Genomic DNA, 21,144 nt, shown 5'->3' with positions numbered 1-21,144 from the left:
ACACTGGAACAGATGGGAGTAAGAAGTGAAGTAGAAACACATCGAGAAGAGTTAGAATGCATTTTAGAGTCACAAATAAGAAGTTATATTTCTAATAATGGCATTGATCATATTGATAAATATTTATTGACCACTTCCATGTGCTAAGCACTATTCTAAGCCAAGAGAATACAGCAGTGCATAAAAGAGACAAAAACCTTTGCCCTTATGGATCTTACATTTTAGTGGGAAGTGGGAGGGAGGACAGATGAATACAAAATAAAAAAAAGTAAAATGCATAGTATGTTAGAAGGTAATACAGGCTATAAAGAAAAAGAAAACAAGAATGAGGATAAAGAGTGGCAGGGAGAGCTGTGGATGTTGAAATTTTAAGTAGTGTGGTCAGAAAAATCTACACTAAGAAGATGACATTTAAGTAAATACTTAAAAGCAGTGAGGAATGAGCCTTGGATGTGTAGGAAAAGAGAAGTCCACGCAAGTGCAAAGGTTCTGAGGCGGTAGCATGTATGGGGTCTATGAGGAACAGCCAAGGAGTTGTGCTAACACAGAGTGGGACAGGGAGTTAACCAGATCAGGTAATGAATGTATGGCCTCGTGGACCATTCCAGTGACTGCTTTTACCTACAGTCAGATTGGAAGCCAATGGAAGGTTTGAAGCAAAGAAGTAACCGCTATACAAAATTTCTAACATCTGCTTTAACAGGATCTATTTGGCTACTGGGCTAAACTAGACTGGGAGGGACAAGGCAGAAGTAGGCAGAGCACTCAGGAGGCTATTAAACAATCACTATGGCGGGAGAGGATGGTGGTTTGAAGCAGGTTGTTGGCAGAGGAAATGTAGGGAAGAGATTGGACAGTAAATATATTTCAAATATTAAGCTGACGTAGTTTTCTGACAGATTGGACAGTGAATATAAGAGACAGAAGTATAGGATGACTGAGGTTTTTGGACTGAGCAACTTACAGATGGTGCTACCTTCAAGTAAACTGGGGGAGACAGGGAGGAACAGAATGAAGGGGAGGATTAGGAGTGGAGCTGTGGATATGTTACTGTTGAGATACCTACTCCACATCAAGTGGAGATGACACACAGGCAGTTAGCTATGTGAGTCTAGAACCCGAAGAACAGGTCTAACCTGGAGGTACCCATTTGGGCATCATCCAAGAATAAATATTATAAAGCCAGTGACTAGATGTGATCAACATGGGAAGGAGTGTGAATATCACAGAGAAGTGGTGCTGATACTGGGAGCTGAATCACTCAAGTGTGAAGAAGTTGAGGCAACAAGGAGACTAAGAAGCAGAGACCAGTTTGGTAGGAGGAAAATAAGGAGAATGCAGTCCTAAAATCAAATGCAGCAAGAAAATGTTTCAAGGAGGATCTTGCAGTCAACTTTGTCAAATTCTGGGTCAAGGGAGAGGAACACTGTGAACTGACCTTCAGATTTAGCAATTTAGAGAACCATTAAAGGAACAGGTTTGGTGAAATTGCGGGGTAGAAAGTCTCATTGGAATGCAACAGAGACAGAATGAAAGGAGATGCATCAGCAATGGCAATTCTTTCAAGGAATGTGCTGTAAAGGGAGGGAGACAAATGAGGAGGTAGCTGGGAAACGAAGTGAAGTCAAAGGAAGTTTTTTCTTTTGTTTGGTGATGGGCAGTGAGAAGAGATATAACATGTTCATGCCAATATTACATGAAGGCCATCTCCTAGTGCAACAAAGATCATTATGGCTGAATAATCTGTACCAAGGGCAACTTCCAAAATGATGGTCCTTGACCATGGTGCTTGGGGATCAGTTAACTTTAAATTACTTAATACAAACCTTTTTTGGTTATCTTTTATTTTTCTCCTCCAAGTATGTCCATAATATAGTCACTTACTATAATGACAGAAAATGTTATACTACATTATGTTGATGTGAGATAAACACACCAACGAGACCCAAATTTCCCAACCTTGGCAGACTGAGTGAATAGGAAAAAGAGGTTTCCCAGGCACAGTCCTTTAATACAAAGTTAATCTCATCCTAGATTCCAAGGTCCCCTGCAAAAACCCATCTTTTCTAGGATTAACAAGAAAAGAATTATTATTCAATAAGAAAGTGTCCTGCTGTTTGGGACTGCTGACTCCTGTTACTTTGCAGCAAGGGCGCTCACATAGATGGGAACTTTGAGTTCTCGATTCTCTCCAAGCCACAGGGCCAGGGAGAGGATTCAGCCACTGTGGGGCATTCCACACTGTGCAGCTGCCTCAGCTCTGCTCATTAAGATGAAACTCCTATGAAGGAAGGCACTTTATTTTATATTGATTGGTTGTAATGTGACTGTCCTTAGAGTTTCTGAACAACCCACTGTTTTGAACTCCAAGGTACATTTCCCCCACAAAGGAACAAAAGGATTATTATTCATTTAATCAAAGGAAGAGTAAACCTACCAAATCCTACTAAAACAACTACTCACAAAAAAGGTGAGCAAATGAAGCATAAAATAGAAACATGAAGTAGTAGTATTTAGGTTGGGATGTCCCTTATTCAACTTCCTGATTCTAGGAATCTCAAAGTACAGGAGTACCAACATTCATGTATTTTCAAGCTTAATATACCAAAACATAAACATTTGCATTTTCTATTCATTTTCTGAGCTCTACTCTAGCATAGTTTATTTTTCTGTTGGTATACATTAAAAGGGAAAAAGGAAAAGATATTAATAATCTTACTATTCACCCTCAGAGCACCATGTACTTCATACTTAACAGGTATAATTCATTACTTTTATTCATGCACTGCTTTGACTAATGTTTGTCTCTCTTATTAGATGGTGAGCTGATGAAGACAGTGATCATTCTCCTTCTTCAAGGCACTGATTTATTTTTAGTGCCAAATGTAGTTACTTAGCAAATAGGAAGTGGTTAAAAATATTTTTAAATAGATAATGAAAAAAAATTGAGAGGAAGGAACCAAAGAAAGGAAGGGTAGAGAGAAGGAGAGATGAGGTGGAGGAAGAGGGAAAAAGGAAAGAAGCAGGGAAGTTAACTGGCTTCCAATGTGTGATTATTGCAGATCTAGTTCTGTATTTGCTATTTTATATGCACCACCCCAATTAATCCTCACAAAAAAGTATTATCATGCCTATTTTACAGAATTAAGAACTGAGACTCAAAAAGGTTGCAGTCACAGCCCTGGCATGTAGCAGCTAGACCATAGTCCTGTCTGAATTTGCAGTGGATCTGCTTCTCTCCTTTTCTGCTATATTGGAGCAACAGAAATAGCAACATGGCAGAGAAAGGCCACAAAGGAGATGAAAAATATAACCATCTGTAAATTGAAGGATGGGTGCAGTGGTTCATGCCTGTAATGCCAGCTCTTTGGGAGGCTGAGATGGGTGGTGGATGCCTATAGTCCCAGCTACTGGGGAGACTGAGGCAAGAGGATTGCTTGAGCCCAAGAGGTTGAGGCTGCAGTCAGCTGTGATCGTACCACTAAAAGAAAATAGACAAAAAGGATCTTTCCTGTCTGCTTTGAAGGAATTAGACTCAGAACCGAAGCTTGACAAGCCATGGTGATGCCTCCTTTCTTAAGCCTATTTGTGCGTAGGGTCTCCGGCTTCCTGCAGTAATTGTCTACATTTCCAAGAATTCTGAGAAAGTTTGGCTCTGTTTCTTATCAACATAGTTTGGTGGGGCGGAGCCACCTCAGCTTGATATTTTGGGATATAACCCTTTTCATGTTGGACACCTATATCTAGATATAGGTGATCTTTACAAAGTGTTGTCGTGTGCATGTAGACTGTATAGCCTGGCACCTGGGTCTAATTAAGACAGGCACGATCCATAAATAAATAATGATGACTTGTAAATCCTTTCTTTTATTGAAAAGGGCTAAATACAGAACCAAGTTGGAGAACAGGTATCTCTTCCTGTATGAGCCTGGCCACGTATAATGACAAGTCCAAATGAAGATGCCTCTGTTCCAGTGGAACTATAGATATTTTTTTCATAATAATGTACTGCCTCCAATTATGAAAAGACTACATCTAAAAGGGGTTAGAAGGACCACCATAATTCTATTTCATGTTGATATTATTACCCCCAATGATGCCTACGACACTCTGAGGTGTTCGCCATTGTGCTGTGCTGGTAAATTGGCTACTCTGAAGTTGACGCTTAGCATCGGGCATACTCGGAAGTATGACCTGGACTACTGCTACTCCCCAAACCTATTACCTCTCTGTGCAGTGACACCAATCCACTCATGTTCTGTTCTGTTTCTCTACCTTTGCTCCAGTTGGAATACTGTTTAATATTCCTGTGATTTCTCCCTAACCCTACCTCAACCTCAAGTTCCAGTTTAAATCTGACCTCTCTTCTGAATTACTGTAGCACTTTTGGTCTTCTCCTTGGCCAACCTCCTCTGCCTACCACACACATTTTAGCAAATACTGTAAACTGGATTGATGACTAGATCCTTGATTCCCAGCAAAGTTTGCAAGTTCCTTAGGCGAATAGTTCTTATCTCATTACTGAGTACTCCATGATGCTAAATGCATGATATAGCATGATTTTGTTTTATAAAAATCAAAACCGAAATAAAAGCTCAGTTCAAACTATTGTATATATATAATAGTTTTATAAAATATATATTATATATAATAGTTTGAACTGAGCTTGATATTTTAATAGCTTGCTTTATATATGTATCCCATAAGTTTTCTGCCTCACTTGCCCACTTTAATTTTAAGAAACAACAACAAAATGCAGAAAAAGTATGTTTGTCCTCAATTATAAGAAATATTTGGCAATAGAAAACATGCTAACTTTAATATTTTATATTTTCTCTGCCAATGAGACTGAAATTTCACACTTTATGTCAGACATATTTTGTGAAGGAGTGCCAGTGGATTGTCACATAAGCTGGTTGTCTACTATACTATCTGATGCTTTTTAAGAAGGAGAGTAATTGGGTTAGATTTAAATTAGTGTGTTTTTAGTAATTCTCAAATGTATATGCCTTCAAGTGAAACTATAATGAAGAATAGGAAGAAATAGCAAATGCATATGTGCACTTAATAAATACATTTGTTGATGATGATGATGGTGATGATGATGACAGTGGAAACGGAAATTTCATTTTCTTCTTCTACAGAAAGCCTTCCAATCCCTCCACTCTGCACTTAAAGCTATTGATTTATTTATTTTTTACTAAAGTTTGTGATGATATAAGATTAATCAGCATGCAAAGTATCTCAAAGTAGAAGGACACTGAGTAGTTTATAGACGGAAGTTGATTGACCACACTGCTATGAGTTGATTTCAAAAAGAGGTGTAAAATGAAATGACAAAATAAATCAAAGAGTCCACTAATCCTCATATAAGGGGCACCACTGACTTGAGTTTCATATTACATCAATCCTTTTATTTAATAGCTTCGGTGGAAACCACTCCTGGGAGCATCAAACAAGGCAGCCAGCCAGAAATGTCATTATCCCAAGCAACATTTCTATTGCATAAAGCTACTTAACTCAAACTACAATTTATTTTCAGAAAAAGCTGGTTTTACTTTTCCTGGATAACCCAATATTATATTATTTTCCGTATAGATTGCAGACAAACATATTTGGTCGGTAATGAATAGGTAAAAGGAAATCATTTCACTGTATTAAAATACATTTTTTCCTCAAGAGGAAAACACAGTGTGTGCTGAAGGCTAAATGAACATTTTGCTAAGAGTGCTAGAGCCAAGTTTAACTTAGTCATTCCCATGGCCAATAAAGAGTGTCCTACAAAGACCCTACCCAGCATATATTCTTTTTATGGAAGTATTCTGTGACTTCTTAGGTTATACTGCCATACTAAATTTGGCCATGTTACAAAACTGTGTGAACTAAACCTAAATCATATATTGTATTGTTTGATCAATGCTATGGTTTGAACATGTTCACCAAAGTTCATATGTTGGAAACTTAATACCCAATACAACAGTGTTGGGAGGTGGGGCCTAAAAAGAAGTGATTAGGTCATGAGGTTTCTGCTATCACACATGGATTAATGCCCTTACCACCGGAGTGCATTAGTTGTTGCCAGAGGTTCTTGTTATAAAAGTGAGTTCTTCAACCACCCCTTGCTCTCTTGCTCTTGCGTTTTCTTGCCCTTCTGTCTTCTGCCTTTGAATGACAAAGCACAAAGCCCCTCACCAGATGCCAGCACCACGCTCTTGGACTTCCCAGCCTTCAGCATCAGGAGCCAAATAAACTTCTATAGTTTATAAATTCTCAGTCTCAGCTGTTCTGTTACAGCAACACAAAATAGATTAAAACAGTCAGTAAGTAAAATGCTGATAGATCATCAAGTAAATCTAAGTAAATATTTTAAAACTTAGAATTCCATACATCTGCATATAATGACATTATCTTCTTTTTAACTTGAGAACGTTCTATTTTACACAGCTTTTGAAGCTCTGAGTCAGTAAAATGGTTATCATTTTTTCCACACAGGAAGAGAACGTGTTGAGGGGATCAATCTTCCCTAAGCACTGATAAATGAGTGAGTTTGCATTCTAATTACAGATATGGTTTATGTGTTTTCTCCTTTCAAATGTGATTGCTATAAGGTAAAGAAATCAGAGGATAACTTTTTATACTGCAACCAATAATTTTTGCATTACTTAACTAAGTATATTTCCAGTTTTGATGTCTTGAATGCCAACCACTTAAAAGTTAATATTTTTTTCTTCCTAGATGGGTAAAAGAATTCCCTTTTAGATTTATCTAAGTTTGTGAAGATTTTTTTATTATAATCATTTGTTTTAGAAACTAAAGTAGAGCTTGAGGATATTTTTAAAGAATACCAGAATACCTCATAATAAAGAGTCCCTAGTCTGATATGCTAAACAGGATTTAACAGCTTTTACAGAGCATAAATTTTTGCTGTATACTTTAATATGAAATTCATGCATGTGATGACATACAGATTATCCTTTAGAGAGATTTCATAAAAACACGAGAAGATATAAAATGTAAAAATGTAGGGAAGCAGTAAGTTTACCCCAGTGGACCAACTGCAAGAGAATAAAAAGTAGAAGCTGTGGGAATAATGATAAGATAATGCTAAGAACAATTAGCAAAGCTATGACGTAGAGTTAAAGTAGAAGTACCACGCCACTGAACAATCAAATATAGTCGGTAGGACCTAAGTTTTTAACATTATGTATCAAGTGGTCTCAAATAAAATTACTGGACATTTTAGAAAATAGTAAAGAGACTTCATTTACTGGTCACCCAATTGTGGTCATAGATTTTTAAACATCACATCACTATATTTATTTATTTTTAAAATGTTAAGGAAAATTTATTTATATTAACTGTAACCCTCATATTTTAGGGAAGCATATTTGGGTATATAGATTTGTCCTTTTTTTTTTTTTTTTTCTTTTGATATGGAGTCTGGCTCTCTTGCCCAGGCTGGAGTGCAGTGGTGCAATCTCAGCTCACTGCAACTTCTGCTTCCCAGGTTCAGGTGGTTGGATCTCCTGCCTCTGCCTTTTGGGTAGCTGGGATTATAGGCATGCACTACCCTGCCCAGATAACTGTTGTATTTTTAGTATAAATGGGGTTTTGCTATGTTGGCCAGGCTGGTCTCGAACTCAGTCTTTTATCCTTTTAATACATTTGGAGACCCTTTGTCTCTCACAGAGCATCTATAGCAAATCACTTAAGAGCATGCATGCTGGAGCCAGATGGTGGGCTTAAGTTTAAGCTCAATTGCTTGCTAATAATGAAATTCTGGACAATGTTCTAAAACTCTTTGTAGCTCAGTTTCCGAATTTGTTACATGTAAGTAATAATAATAGTGTCCACTTTACAAGCCTGTTATGAGGATTAAATGAGATGATACATATAAAACAGTAAGAAACAGTGCCTGGCATGCATTATACTGTCAGTCAGTGTCAACTATTCGTGATTACTGTGAGCTATAAGCTAGTCTACATACTATTTCAGCTTGAAATAATGAAGGAAATTATTCGTGCACAAAATCATTCAACAAATATTTGCTGAGTACCTACTGGTACTAGTCTGTGTCATCAATTGAGTAGATTAGAGCAAATTCTAATGTCAGACCCAAAAGGTAGACCAGCTTTCCAATCACAGTTACCCTACAAAAGGAATTTGGCAATAGATTCTGCTATGTATTTCATCCTTACCACCAAGAAATCAGCTGTGTTCTTTGGGTTCAAAAGATGGGAAAATAAGAAAATACTACTCTGACTCTTCTAAAATTCATGTAGGTATTTCTGTTATATTTCAAAAGTCTTTAAATTTAATAGGAATTTGACTTATTAAAACAGGAGACTTGTTGAGATGGGAGATGATTAAAGTCTAGCACATGAAAATGGTATTAAATCAATGAATAATATGTCCAAATTATGGATCAATTTGCAAAGGTTAAGGAAACATTCATTCCTTTATTCCAAAGCATTTCTTGAGCTTCTTATTTGTACGAGTCACTGTGGTAGGACCCAAATATACAGAGACAAACAACCAGAAGCCTTGCTCAACAGTAACTAACAATGGAGTGGGAATGTTTTGCAAATAAATTAGTGACAACACAAGATGAAAATATGAAACACAAGTATTATGTTATTGTTATGGAGACAAAGAGTAGGAGGACAGGAGAGAAAAATCCCCTAAGAAGGTCAGGAACGTTTCCAAGAAGAGGTGGAATTTGTTATTAATCTTCAAGGATGAATGAATTTTCCATTGCAAAGACAGATAGAGAAGGAAAACGATGATGTCAAAGAAATGTCAAATGGTGATGTCAAAGAGAGAATACTCTTGAAGGAAGAGAAGGCAACGTTTTGACATTTGACATGGGTAAATTCAATCTTAGATTGATAGATTTTTGTTAATGAGTATAGAAATACAACTGTCAATGCTCACTAATAGAATATACAATTATGAGTCATCAAAAAATACATGTTATGTGAACCTTTGATATACATATTTATGTAAACGATATAAAGAAACTCACGGAAAAACCCCAGTAAAAACACTATTTCAGGCATGGAGAAAGAAAAGATACAAGTAGACAAGAATAGGGTGTGTCCGCTAAGTTGGGAGAATCAGGACAAGAGCTCCCATGGAATCTGAGAATTAAGAGAGTTTCAGGGGTGATACTGAAAATGGTGGGAAATGCCATAGATTAGTCAAGAAAAAAATAAATCAGAAAAGCTATGAGTGGTTTACAGTAATCCTTTACCAAGTTTATCTCTAAAGAAAAGGATATAAATAGAACAGTAGAGTAGATGGGCATTGAATGGTGAAAAGAGGGTTATTGTTTAATGGCAATGTTTAGATCAAATGAATGTACTGAAAATAATAAGCCAGTATAAAGGGAGAACATTCATATGGCTAATTCATATAAGTTTAAACACTTGTAATGTTATCTTTGTTCAACTAATTCCCCTAAAGTTGCCCCAGACCTTATTGAAGCTAGTGTGACACATTATCCTAACTGAGAGACAGCCTGCTCAATTTACAAAGCCACATTTCTATCTGTGGCATCACATAAGACTTAACATCATAAACAGGCTATCTCTTAGTTTTTTCTTTGTTTGAAGCCAATAGCCCATTTAGATATGCTCTTACAACCCATGACATAAATAATAATCAATACATTATGGCCCCTTTCAACATCAAACTTTGGAGAATTTTAAAAAATAGAAAAATGTATTAAAGTTAAGACAATTTTAATTAGCTGGGCAAGGTCCTTCATGAAGTAAACAAATGTTGAAATCAATTTTTTCAGTTCTGTAGGTGTAGTACAAGCTGTTTTTTGATGGTTAAGATCTATTTGTTCAGTATTTATTGAATGCATAAAGTACATCTATTTCTAAAGAGTCATGAAAGGGAAGACAATAGCTAATAAATGTAATGCTAAAAAATGTCTGTAGGATCCATTACGCTCTGTGTTGAGATTAGTTTAGGGTGTGTAACATAAAAAAGATAGAAGTATATTTGACTCTTACATAAAGGGAAGAAGTAGACAGCTGATGTGATGACTCCATAAAATCTTCAGGGCCCCAGGCTCTTTCCATGTCATTATTCCCCTACCCTCAGGGTGTGGCACTGGTACTCATGGGTGAAGTAGGATGCAGGAGCTCCAGCTTTTACATTTGTGTTCAAAGTAGCAGACGATAGAAAGGGGAAAAATAAAGATGTTCCCTGTCCCTTTTAAGGGAAGTTCACAAAAGTTCTTGTCAGCATTTCTGCATATATTTCACTGGCCAGAGCTTAGACCCATGGTCATAGTTAGCTGGACTAATAACCAAGTTGAATGGCTGTAATGCCTAGCTAAAAAAAAAAGAAAATTAGAGTTCTAGTTCTGTTACTAAGGAAAATATATGTATTTTAGCTTTATTAGGAGTTAAATAGTAATTTCCATCATATTTAAAGTTTTCAAAGCTCTTCCTGCCTGATAGGGAGACTGGAACAAGAGGCAAAGTAGGCGCTAGGTGAATTTAGAATGGAAATTAGGATAACCAAATGGCCATATTCAAAAGGAGGCTCATCTTTTCTAAATTAGTTGCTTGGGAAATCCTAAGCAAAAAGAACAAAGCTGGAGGCATCACGCTACCCATATTCTAACTGTACTACAAGGCTACAGTAACCAAAACAGCTTGGTACCGGTACAAAAACAGACACACAGACCAATGAAACAGAATGGAGAGCCCAGAAATAAAGCCGCACACCTACAACCATCTGATCTTCGACAAAGCTGACAAAACAAGCAGGAGGAAAGCACTCCTTATTTAATAAATTCTGTTGGGATAAGTGGCTGGCCATGTGCAGAAGATTGAAACTGGACCCCCTCCTTACACCGTATATAAAAATCAACTCAAGAAAGATTAAAGACTTAAATGTAAAACTCAAAACTCTCAAAACCCTGGAAGACAATGTAGGCAATGCCATTCTGGACATTGGAACAAGCAGTGATTTCACAATGAAGATGCTGAAAGCAATTGCAGCAAAAGCAAAAATTGACAAATGGTATTTAATTGAACTAAAGAGCTTCTGTAAAGTGAAAGAAACTATTAACAGAGTAAACAAACACTCCACAGAATGAAAGAACATTTTCAAAAACTATGTACCTGACAAATGTCTAATATCCAGCATCTGAGAGGAACTTAAACAAATTTAAAACAAACAAACAAAAAAGAAAGTTAAAAAGTGGGCAAAGGACATGAACACTTTAAAAAAAGACATACTTGTGACCAACAAGCATATGAGAAAAACTCAACATCAGTGATCATTAGAGAAATGCAAATCAAAACCACAGTTAGATACCATCTCACACCATTCAGTATGCTTATTACTAAAAAGTCAAAAAAATAGCAGATGTTTGTGAGGTTACAGAAAAAAGGAATGCTTATATGCAGTTGCTAGGAGTGTAAATTAGTCCAACCATTGTGGAAAGCAGTGTGGCGATTTCTCAAAGAACTAAAAACAGAACTACTAGTCAACCCAGCAATCCCATTACTGGGTATATTCCCAAAGGAATATAAATCATTCTCTCATAAAGACACATGTACGTGAATGTTTATTGCAGCACTATTCACAATAGTAAAGACATAGAATCAACCTAAATGTCCATCAATGGTAGACTGAATAAAGAAAATGTGGTACATATACACCATGGAATACTATGCAGCCATAAAAAAGAATGAGATCATGTTCTTTGCAGGAACATTGATGGAGCGGGAGGTCATTATCCTTAGAAAACTAAGGAATTCCAAATACCACATGTTCTCACTTATAAGCAGGAGCTAAATGACAAGAACACATGGGCACACAGAGGGGAACAACACATACAGGGGATCACTGAAAAGTGGAGGGTGGGAGGAGGGAGAAGATCAGAAAAAATAACTAAGAGGTACTCGGCATAATACCTGAGTGACAAAATAATCAGTACAATAAATCCCCCTGTTGCACGTTTACCTATAAACAAACCTGCACACATACCCCTGAATTTAAAATAAAAGTTAAAAAAAAATCAGTTGCCTGGGAAGTAGTATTAATTAATTATTGTGGTTATTTATTATCTTTGCTCTGTTTACAGAATTTCAGTATACTACTGGAAACAATAGAAAATAGCCTTAAATGTGGAAGGTGTAATCTTGATGTCCTCCATGGTCCAGTGCTTGAAGGGTTGAATAGCAATGTTTAGAAACTCCTGAATGGCTGCTGTCAAAGACAGCATCTAAACAGGAGTCAAATTTTCACGCACGCCAATTTTCACTGGCACGTCAGCTGGATACCCTGCAACCAACTCCCTATTAAATTAACAACAAAATCATAGCTGCACCTACACTTCATCAGCAATTTCCTTCAGGAATTATCCAAGGTCAGTGCTCTTCCATCTTACTACTGCATGACAGGAGTCAGCATTTAGCCATCACCCTCCAGATGGTGATATTCAGGACCTTGGCAAACTGCCTTTCAAAGGTTGTGAGCCCTATTGAGAATAATTATCTAGATATTGAACGATATTTTTCACTCTTTATGGTTAAAGTAATTGGGAGCGATGTGGCTACGTTGGCAGAGCATTTGGCTTGCCTGTTTCCCTTTTTAAATAACTACAAGTGGAAAAACGATGTGAGCCCACTCATCTGCTGTAACATTCAGAAGAATGGTTATTACACAGCACTAGAACCTGAATTGGGGCCCTACGTTCAAGAAGAGGAGAAACCAGAGAGCATCCCCAGAGTGAGAAAGTAGCTACTTATTAGAGGTATGTGGCACCTGCAGGAGGAGAAATGCTGATACATTGCAGGTGACACTGGCCACACTGTGGTGTCAGTGGTGTCACATCAGTAGGTCAGACGGGACTTCCACAGTAATCGACAAGGGCTGTGACATGGCTGGCACAAAGCCAGATGAGAACCAAATCCCATCTTGTAGCAACATAAAACCACTTTATTTCACTATGAGCCTCTCTCACTTGGACATCTCATGACACATTTGACAAAATGTTCTGTTCATTTTAGGAAGTCATCCACATTTCTGATGGTTTCCCTGGCATCTTTCTATGGCCAATAATAAAAATAGCAATGGGTAACTCATATTGAGCTTTTACTATATGCCAAGCACTATGCTAAATTTATATTCATTTTATCTCACATAATAATGGCTATTGGCCAAACACTATCCAGTCCTGTCTACTTTCCTTCCAATAGAATCTTGAGTGGAAAGTCCAGATAAAGAATATTACCTTTATAACCTCTATCTGTTTATTTAAGAGGAACAAAAATCAGTATCAGGGTAATCAACCATAGCGTAGCCAAGGAGCAATTTTAGAAAGAGACATTTCTAAAATATCAGAATTTCATCATATTCTGGTTTATTTTTGGATGATACATTATTCAGGATGGTAAAATTTTCAGGTTTTTTTTTTTTTCTTACAGGCTTAAGTAAATCTTCTACATCCCTGGGCTTCAGCTTAAAGTACAGAAATGATGCTTAAATCTTAAACCTCTGGTCATCTGAGTTGTTTCTCTTTTAATAATCCTTTCTTCAAAGGCAATTCCTGCTCAGTGGGAAAAGTCACAGCTCCTAAGTATTTATGTACCAAGGTTTCTGTTCAAGGAATATTTAAAAGCTATTGACCAGATCACTGATTTCAATGGCAAGCTATAATCATTTTACATATAGTAAGAAAAGAAACACCTAATAACAAGGGAATAATATGAGCTATGTCTAAATGACCGCATTTTGTATCTTATACATGTTAAACTTCAACAAAATTGATAAAATCCTTGTTATTTGTAGTCAGTCTAAGCTGGGTTAAAAATCCTGTTTTACCTTTTATCACTGGAGCAGCCCTGTGTAAATTACTCCATTTATCTAAGTTTTATTGTCCCTCTAAATATCATTACTACATTGTGGGTGGTTTAGAAATAATGCATGTAAAGCATAGCAGGTATTTGATAAATGATAGCAAGTATTACTATCTTTCTAGTTTTAAAATGAACTAAATGATACAAAGAGTAAATCTTAAATGAATGTGTAGAATAAAATGTAAACCATTTTTTAAAGGAATTCATATTTTAGTCCTTTAATATTTCCTATTAATGTTCTCTTTTGGAATAAAAAAATGAGTTATTAGATATGAGTTTACCAGAAGCAAATAGTTTTTAATTCAAGCAGAATAGTATTAGGCTATATCTGATATTCTCTCAAGCTATCAGGAGAGGTAAAATGTAATGAAAGGAAGCCAGGAGACCCAAGTTCTTAACTCTGCTGCGACACTTATTCTGGAATTTTGGGCTACATTTTCTAAGACCTCGATGATCTTAATGTAAACACAAGTGGTTGAATTAGATGATCTGGATGGCTTTTTCCTGTCCTTGCATTCGACAATCATGCGCTCAATATGATGTATAAAATTCCACCAGCAGAAAGTCATTTCTTTGACTGTAGACATTGACAGGCAACATGGTAAAAGGAAAGAACACACAGTTTGAAGTCAGACTTAGCTGAGTTCCAATCCAGCTTCACTTTCCAGTTATATGACTTTTAGCAAGTTGCTCACCTTCTCCGAGTCTGTTTTCTCACTTGCAAAATGCCGATAATAATGACTACCTGCTGAGAATGTTATGAAGATTAGAGATGGTGTAGGTATTCAATAATTGAGTGGACATTCAATTAATCATAGTTATTACTTTCCAGAGTCCTCCAATAAAATGCAAATTCATCAAGAAGGATTATTTTGGAGGATTTTCCTGGTTGCCAGGAATTGAGAGCCACTCAAAACTCAATTAAATAAATGAGAAATATAAAGTATTAGTGTTAATAAGGTTACACAGAGTTTCATGAATCTCAAGACTGAGAGTCGGAAATTGAAAAGGACGTAAAGCCTCTCCCTCTCACTCTCTCTCTGCCCATGTGTCCCCTTCTATCAGTGCCTTTGATCCCTTCTCTGTCTTTTCTCATTTCACCCCTAATGTCCCCAGCTCCCTGGACTCCTTTCTGTCTCTCTTCTGCCCACAGAGGGTCCCTTATTGACTAACTTCTGTTTCACTCTCAGCTGTGGGATACCAGTACAACCAGAGCGCAGGGCCATGTAGTTCACTGTCTATTTCGTAGGGTTGGGCTGTAGGAAGACCCTGGGATGAGTACATAAGAGAGGATAGTACCCCAACATAAAACCAGTACAAAGGGTCACACAAAATGCTTGTTACCCCCGTAATACCAATTTTCTGACAAGAAGGTACATAGAGTTGGAGTCAGGGATGGATACAGTTTTTGTGAGTACTGAAGATTATATAATTTTGAGAACCCTCTTTTAGACCAAAAAATAAATAAATAGGGTGCTTGTTTTAACCCATTTTCTGCTGCTGCAACAGAATATCACAGACTGGGTAATGAGTAAAGAACAGAAATTTATTTCCCTCAGTTCTGGATGCTGGGAAGCCCAATATCAAGGTGCCTGCAAGTTACTTTTCTAGTGAAGGCTACATCCTTTGGAGGGTAGCAACACTGTGTCCTCACATGGCAGAAGGCAGAAGGGCAAGCTAGCCCAATACTGCATGGAGCCTCTTTTATAAGGATCTTAGTCCCATTCACAATGGAGCGGGTCTCATGGCTTTATCACCTCTTAAAGGCCTCCTCTTTTAATGCTATCACATTGGCCTGAATGTTGAAGGCAACATGTTCAAAGGATAGCAGGTATGAATACAGAATTACATAGAAGAGTGGATATTTGCTTGAAATTAGGAAAGAAAGTACAACAAATTATACATTATAAAAAGGTTGAACGTAACACAAATGTCACAGAACCCAGAAAATACTTTCTGTGAATTAATTAACACACATCTATAATCCTTTTTTCCTACACTTTTAGGCTGTATACTTAGTGCTCACCACTTTGTGTAACAATAATATTAATAATGTTTTCTATAGAGAGAATAGAAAAATAACTATCTTTTCTCTAGCAGAGTTGATCAAAATTTATTTTTGTCTAATTTATTGTCAAAATGTCTTTTGTCTAGTTGATAGTTGAGATATAAAACACAGGCATTTTCATCAGGTGTAGGAATAGTACAGGTTTGTTTTCTAAAAAGGTAGGAACTCTGACCAATTCTATTTTATGATTTCATAAAACTTGCCTAATGCAGCAAACCCTGCTCTATCAATTCTATGACTATCAGGAGAGAACTTCTTTTTTGGTTTGACATCAATTAGAACTGAACCTTTTGGTTACAAGTTTACAAATATGATGTTTGGAAGAATTTTCCACACATCAGCTGCTGGCTAGTCTGAGAAATCTATATACTGCCAATGCCAGGTGATTTATAACACACTTACATAACAATACAGGTTTTAGCATTTGTACCTTTGTGTCAGGTGCAGGGAGGGTGGTAAGTGTCAGTCTGGAAAAATTCCTACACTGAGACAACTATAACAATAATAAGTATTCATGGAAGTGGCTGTGAGTCACACTTAAATGTAGCCCACAAAACTCAAGCTAAATGTATACCCAACTTGCCCCCTTAGTCAGATCCCAAAGCACTCCAACACTCTCTGTCCATGGGGGAAATAAGGAGCAAAAGCTGAAGTGAAAAGCAATAGCAATACTAACCTACAGTAGTTGTAATATCTTACTTTAGAGAATTAAACAAATATGTATATGCATGGTGAGCACATTGCTAGACTCCTTCTCAGGGCACTTAAGCTTACGATTTATCAACTTCATTGTACATCTGCCTCTGGTTGGGGTGCATGACAGATTATGATAGGCCAATCACTTAAGATGCTGTTGAGGGATGACAACAAGGCTGAAGTAGAGGGACATTGTCTCTGAGAGTTCAGCTTGAGGGCTCAGGGTGATCAAGGAATGAAGACTATAGGAGAACTACTGATAAGCTAGGCGAAGTGACAGCAATGACCAACTTCACCTGTTAAAAGAGTGTGCCCACAGATAATTCTGCATTTGCCAGCCTTTCCTGGGTCCCTCCTCTGCTTCAGCAAGAAACTAGCCAGGCTGCACTCAGAGCTGGAGCTTCATTAAGCAAAATGATACAAGAGGTTTTTTCAGGTAAAAAAGGCATACAAGAGACACCAATAACGTGATTGTCAGAAAGGGAAAAACAAAAGTGACAACTCAAAGAGCAGAAAGACACTCTCAGAATTTTCATAACAGTTGTTAAAATCAGTGACAAGTAAAAGAAAATGGAAGACAGAAAAGAAATACCTTCAATAGCTTTCTTTGAAATGCTGTTGTATACAATGCAATGAAACATAAGTAAATCAGGTGACAAGTATACTCAGACCATAAATTATAAACCTTCTAGGTAAGTTCATTAGAAACAGATATGTGTGCATGAGAAGAGCTAAACAAGTAGAGAATTAACAGAATATAATTGTATTATGTACAAATAGGTCAGCTAAATACCATTAAATGAGTGGTTTTGTCAATAATGATCTTTCTAGAAAAATATTTACACACATGTCTAATATGGATGGATGGCGAAGGTAAAACTAAACATCATCTTACAGACTGACTAAAAATGTTATTACATAAGCCTTTGAGTAATTATAAAATGTATTATGTATTCAGTTTTTGCTATTTCCAGGACCACATTAATGTTTCTTGTACACATATAATTATACACTTTTCATAGATGTCTTGTGAGACAGGCATTTGTATTTCTTCCCGTTCCCAACCCTTTTCCCAGTTATCTTTCCTACCAATGTTTTATAGCTGAATTAAGATATTTCACCACCCCAAATAAATAAATTTAATACCCTCCCAACCTTCTCAAAACGTGCTGGTCTTTTTTCATTGTACATATCGTAATGTGCAACTATGCACTTATTTTTTTGTTTATAGGTTTAATTTCTGTCTTCCTCTCTACCATGTAAACTCCATAAGGGTAGAGAGTCCTGTTTTGTTTACCCAGTAGGCTCTATATATACAGATTGGTTAAATAAATAAATAATGAGAAAACTGAATCTTAGAAAAGTTAATTAAGGCCATAAGTAAGTGGCAAAACATCATTCACATTCTCTGTGTATTCAAAGCCCTTGAAATTAACCACCGTGTTACCCTGTCCGTGCTAGCAAGGCTGTATAATTTGCAGGGTCCACCACACAATAAAACCGTGAGCTCCTGTTCAAAAAGCAAGGAATATGTGTCATTAAAGTTATTAAAATATAAGTCTTTTTTCCTTTCTTCCACAGTTTTCTCTTGACTTGTGATATTTTTGCTGTTTAATGTGGTTCCAAGTAAAGAAAACTTAAAACTTCAAATTATTACCATGAATTTTACCGTTTATCTTTATGTTGTGTAATACCAGTTTTAAATGCAAATATGAGTATTTAATTTGTATGCAGAATCACCAAAATTACACAATTCTTATTTCATAACTTGGATATGCATATGTATTTTGTTCTTACCAGAACAGTAGAAACACTGCATAGAACTAACTCAATTGTTTTTATGTCACTTCTTAATTATGCACACATTAGACGAATATTTTCTACCTTCAACGTGCTGGTGAGCAACGAAGGGTTGAAAGAAAAAGAGGTTGAGGATTTTTTTGTCTTTCTCCTCTCCTCTTATGTCATCATTTCAGCCTAAGTATTTGGTTAATAAAGGAAAGTAACAGGAGTAAGAAAACATGTGGTAAGGGTACCTGGTTGTTCATGTTTCTTTGAATGCCAGACCTTCTTTAGATGTTTGAAGCTAATTCTAGTTTGAGAATAAAGTGTGGCTTTTCAGGTCTGTCATCTCTCCCACTTACTCCAGGCAGATGTGACACACTTACCTAGCACTGGCTTGGAATCTTACTGAACTCTTACATACCATGGGTTCACCAGAATTCTGTGCTCATTTGACATTATAAGTGCAAATGGGGCAGCAAGGAATGGTTTCCATGCATGGTATGCATTTCTCCTGAATTTGGGCCCATACTCCATTGTCCCATTGCATTTCACTTGCAAAACACAAGCTCAAAAATAAAAGAAAGAATTTTCCAGACAGCAATAGCAGACCATTAAACCAAGCATGAGGCCTTTATGAGCTTACACACCCACGAAGCTGGCCCTGTATACATTCACAATCTAATGCATCTTACTGCTTTGTGCCTAGTGACACTATATCCAAACTCCCGCAGTAATGAGTCATATTTTAGGAAGATAAAGATACTTGATTTCAGTACACTATGAGGACAATGAAGGATGACAAGTTGTTCCCAAGTCGCTTTTCAAACTTTTATTGTAACTGGCAAAGGAGGCAGATACATATGTTTGCACACCAGGAACAAGGAATTATTTTTATTTGCAGACATTTATAATTGCTTTGCCATTGATTGAGCTATTAAATATTCAAATCTGTGCAGGGAGCAGGTAATTTAGTGCAGCTATATTTTCTCCCCCACTTCATTATTGAAATTGAAGAAAAGTTGAATTATACAATCATATAGCTGCAAATATTTTAGCCAGGATAAGAACCTTGTACTCTTCAGCCTCTTTTGAAGAATGAGACAATCATAAACAAGGTCAATATCTTCACTGTTCTTTGAGTCTGGGTTCATTTTCCATTTTTTCCCCAGTTTCTCCTGACATAATCCCATTTCAGAAGGCATATGTTCTAGCAATTATACCAAAGTTTATCTTATTTACCATCACAGTTTAGAATTGTCTTAGCCTGAGGAGCCAATCTAAAGTTGGTACTTAGATTGTATTTAAAAAATTAAACAAGTTTTTAGGTCTGTTTGACAGATGAGAAAACCTAGTCTTATAAACGTTAAGGAACTCACATAGCTAATCAATAGCAGCATTATAATTTGCACCCAGGACTGGCAAAGCATGCATTCATACCAATTCATTTTCAATAAACTCACTAAAGCCAAAGATAATATCTGTATGCTTTGACCAAACTAGAACTATTATATCTTTTTTATAATTTTCATTAGTCATTTAGCTCCAGTATATTCTTTTGCCCTTGGTTACACATTTTTATTCTGTATACATTGTTTCTTATATATTTTCTACTTTTCTTCCACAATTTATTTGGTGATATAAAATATACAAGAGTATTTTCTTAAACTACATTACAATTAGAACTATATATATGATACAAAAATATGAAATGTAGATGATATATATTTTATATACATTTATATTACATAATATAAACATAAATAAAATATTACAAAGTAGATTTATGAATTATCTGAGAGATGTCAGATCTCACATAAAGACACTGAATTTAGCATTCGATCAAAAATTCAAAGATACAGATTTCATCAGTACAGTCCTTATACACATTTAGATTTCTGAGTTTATATTCTGCATTCTATATAATATTTATTATTTATTCAGTAAAACCAAAGATTAGTATGTGCAAAGCAATGAGTTCAACATTGTATTTGTGATGACTTGCATTCCCTTTACAAAGATGCTTAAAACAGTTTAACATCTGATAGCTATGAAGATGACCTTTTTCAAACTTAAGAAATTCTAGAGGCCCACGTTAAAAGATATCATATTCCGTTATGAAAACAAGTAGAACCAAATAGGCGATGGAGAATGTCAAGCTAGAAAGGGGACCCAGAGGGCTCCCTACACTAAATCACATGAGGAAATACCTTTTCTTGTAACTGAAGACTTGACATTAACTATTTGTATTTCTTTACAAAGAAGTAAAATACTTTAGTTTTTGTAATTTATAGAGGTTCTTTTCAGGTTTAGTTGATAGAATATTCTGGTTCTATTCCTTGAGACTCCAGTTTCTGAGCAACAGCAGTTCATAAATGATTTGTAAGAGTGAGTTTATTTTTTATTTTTGTTCATTTTAATGTAAGGGTTCACTAAAGTCTGTATTCATAGTTAGAATCATAATTTATTTAAATACCAGGTGATAATCAGGCAAACCAATAAATGAACAAATCAAAATACACCGGCTAGAGTGAATAGTAAAAGAGCTTATTGTGTAACAAAGACTAAATAATTTAAAGGAAAATTAAGGTGAGTACTAAGCTTCATTCAATGCTTGATGTCTCAGGTGCTTCCTCCCAATTTAAAAGATGAAGAGAAGCTGACGTGATCGGTCCTGACTGATGTTCCTTGTCTCACCTTCTGTCAACA

At 36.3% G+C, this 21,144-nt stretch overlaps 1 protein-coding gene and 1 long non-coding RNA gene across 3 annotated transcripts in view; one reads left to right on the top strand and one right to left on the bottom strand.

The window, feature by feature from the left end:
- The window catches only part of KCND2 (potassium voltage-gated channel subfamily D member 2), a 492,852-nt gene that overhangs the window by 435,342 nt on the left and 36,366 nt on the right, over window positions 1-21,144 (top strand). The window lies entirely within an intron of this gene.
- Window positions 4,008-21,144, bottom strand: part of LOC126951187 (uncharacterized) — a 43,250-nt gene continuing 26,113 nt past the window's right edge. For both annotated transcript variants that reach the window (XR_007724377.1, XR_007724378.1), the window contains one exon: window positions 4,008-6,285. This is a non-coding gene — a long non-coding RNA (uncharacterized LOC126951187). The remainder of the gene's footprint in view (window positions 6,286-21,144) is intronic.

Source organism: Macaca thibetana, chromosome 3 (assembly GCF_024542745.1).
Source record: "Macaca thibetana thibetana isolate TM-01 chromosome 3, ASM2454274v1, whole genome shotgun sequence".
Lineage (NCBI taxonomy): Eukaryota > Metazoa > Chordata > Mammalia > Primates > Cercopithecidae > Macaca > Macaca thibetana.
Note: the sequence above shows the minus strand (reverse complement) of the source record. Positions and strands in the feature narration are given on the sequence as shown.